Source organism: Grammomys surdaster, unplaced genomic scaffold, assembly GCF_004785775.1.
Source record: "Grammomys surdaster isolate TR1022 unplaced genomic scaffold, NIH_TR_1.0 373, whole genome shotgun sequence".
In the NCBI taxonomy this organism is placed as follows: Eukaryota; Metazoa; Chordata; class Mammalia; order Rodentia; family Muridae; genus Grammomys; species Grammomys surdaster.
This window is the reverse complement of record NW_021604792.1, coordinates 6,449,233-6,452,130: the sequence shown is the minus strand read 5'-3', so window position 1 is coordinate 6,452,130 and position 2,898 is coordinate 6,449,233. Positions and strand designations below refer to the sequence as shown.

Here is a 2,898-nt window from a genome sequence, read left to right as displayed (position 1 = left end):
CACACACACACACACACACAGAGTAAAGTTTTGTGGGTTTACCTTAAGTTTGAACATGTCAAAAGTCGCTTCTGTTTCCAAGATGAATGCCAGGGGCCTTGGGTCGCAGCTGAAGGACGGTATTCCAGTTGAGCTCTCCGTGAGTGAGCCTTTCGAGAGTCACGATCTTCTCCAGGAAGAATGTTCTTGTGTGAAAAATGAACTTTTGCCCGGTCACCCTCTTGAATTATCAGAAGAAGAAAAAAATTCGGTTCAAACAGAACAAGATGAACTTTCCCATACCGAGGAACATCCAGGGTCTGTTTGCGCCCCTGAAGTTACAGATGGGGTTCAAGGGAGTGCGGCAGGTTCAGCGTCTTTCATTTCTTCTGAGCTGGATATTTTGAGGGAAAGTGATAAGATCATTGGTTTTGAGGAGATTTTTTTAAATTAATTTTTTATTGGATATTTTTTGAGGAGATTCTTAATGAGCCATCACAGAGTGATGGGTGAACCACACGTGATGGCTGAATATAAAATGGGCTTGCTGTAATACGGGGTGTTGTGCAGGAATGACAAAAGTAATTTTTGTAGTTGCCTCTGCTATGCAGCTCTGATGTACACAACATTGAAGTACTGAGAAGGAAAATACAGTTGCTTCTTACTGTACTCCTCCCTGTTTTCTTGGTGTAATAGGGTACATTTTACTGGAGGTGTAGTCTCTTAATCCAACGGGTGAAATGTATTTCATTTTATTTCATTTTATTTTATTTTATTTTATTTCGGGTGAAATATTTAATTCCAGGAATTTCATATACTATAGTGAGCCAATGATGTAGATATTTTGTTTGATTCTTATTACACCCCCAAGCTCCCTTCCCCCACTCCTGCTGGGGATCAGACTCTGGGTCTTGCACACATACTAGAGAAGCGCTCAATACCAGTCACCTATACACCCAGCCCTTAACTATACAGTTTTAAAGAACAAAGCACCCTTGTAAGAGTTTCAAACTACACCCTATAGTTTCTAATATTGGTATACTGTTTGTTTACCTCTCTCTCCCTCTCTCTTCTCTCTCTCTCTCTCTCTCTCTCTCTCTACCTACCTATCTATTTATCTATTTGATAAATACTTATTTATTTCTGAGCATGGTCTTATACAGTCTGGGTCTGTTTGCTTATTCTGTTTTCAGGTTCTCATTCAGCCCAGGCTGGCCTTAAACTCATTATGTAGCCAAGGATGACCCTGAATTCCTGATCCTCCTGCTTCCATCCCTAAAGTGTTAGGGTAACAGATGTGTGCAACACTCCCAGTTTCCTTGTTTGTTGTTCTGGGACAGGGTCTTGCTATGTAACTTAAGGTGGCCTGGGACTCTGTGTGTAGACAGGTAGCTTGAAAGCATACTTTCTATATCCACTTGCAGAGATCTGGAATTAGAGGCTTAGGGTACCATGCTGAGTTACACTGGTGATGTTTAGTGAAGTTTTGTGCATGGCAAATTGTCTCCTTTTGTTGCTGTCACAAAATTATGTTTTGGGGCAGGTGAGATGGCTCAGTAAGTAAGTAAAGGATGCCCTGAATTCAGTTCTCAGGTCGTGCATGGTGGAAGGGAGAACTGAGTCCTGCAGGTTTTCCTCTGATCTACACACACAGAGACACACAGACACACAGACACACACACCATGGCATGAACACACTCAAACACATATCCAAATAATGAAATGAAGTTAAGAACATTTTTTTTTTTTTTGCATTTGTGCTTTCTTAGGGGGCTCCTCACAGCGATGCTGGACTCACTAAGCCCTGAGGTCATGTGAAAAGAAGTTTGCCTTGGGCCCATCTGTCTCCTGTTGGCTGGCCACAAGATGGAGAAGGCGGAAGCAACCTGAGGAGTCCTCTTTGTCTGTAAGGATAGAGGGTCCATTGTGGAAGGGAGAGATACTGGAATTGTATAGGCGAGGCCCTACCAGCCCCGCATCTCTTATCTCCAGAATTCTTTTACAGAATAGAAAAAATAAACGTTTATCTGGCTTAAGCCACTACTGTTTCTGGGCTCTGTTACTAGCTGCCAAATGCAAACCTTAACTGATAGAAAAGTCCTTGAGGGAGTTTGAGCTGGTGGACAGATGCTGACCATTTGGTGGCTCTGCAGAGGTGGATCTGTGGGAGTAGAGCATCCTGGAGTGTACCAGGTGATAAAGATGGCTTGGCAGATGGGGGCAGACAGTGAGAATACACCTCATGAGGTGTCGCAGACTTTCTTTTCCCCCAGGACACCTCTGCTGAAGTACTGTTATACAGTGGCTATTTAAACATCTATTGATGGAGTAATTTGAAGTCTGCTCCTGTCAGCTGGCCTCAGAGCTGGGTCATTGAGAAGATGGGTGCTCTTTGTGCCTAAAAAAAGGCAGCAGGTGAAGAATGGAGCGGGAAAGGGGTATCAACGTTACAGGAAAGTCAAGTGAACTCCCTGCAAGCGGCTCTAAGGAAAGGACTTTTTGTTACAGGTGATTGTGTAATGAAAATACATTGAAGTCTAATGAAGATATCCTTTACTGGGTAGCAACTGTAAATAACATCCCAAACATACATCCTTCTGTAACTTATAACATAAATTCATATACAACATATTTCTAATTTATTGTTTTTGTAATAAATTCATCATTGTAAGGTTAGGCAAGACTTTCACGTTTTACATTAGAAGACATTTACTGTTTACACGGATAATAAAAATATGATGAGGTTCTGGTTCTAGCTCATTCTGCTATCCTAGCACTTGGGAGGCTGAGGCAGAAGGTCAGGTAACTGTGGGTGACATAGTGAGTTCCAGGGACCATGGGGCTATAGTGTTAGACCCTCCTCCCCCCAAATATACAAAAGTTGAGTCCCACAGCACAAGTACTAAAGCAACACAGAGA

General features: G+C 42.4%; 1 long non-coding RNA gene across 1 annotated transcript in view; it reads left to right on the top strand.

Annotated features, from left to right (window-relative positions):
- Nucleotides 1-2,015, top strand: part of LOC114632319 — a 22,455-nt gene extending 20,440 nt beyond the window's left edge. The window contains exon 2 of the long non-coding RNA XR_003713075.1: nt 1,749-2,015. This is a non-coding gene — a long non-coding RNA (uncharacterized LOC114632319). The remainder of the gene's footprint in view (nt 1-1,748) is intronic.
- The last annotated feature ends 883 nt before the right edge of the window (nt 2,016-2,898 follow it).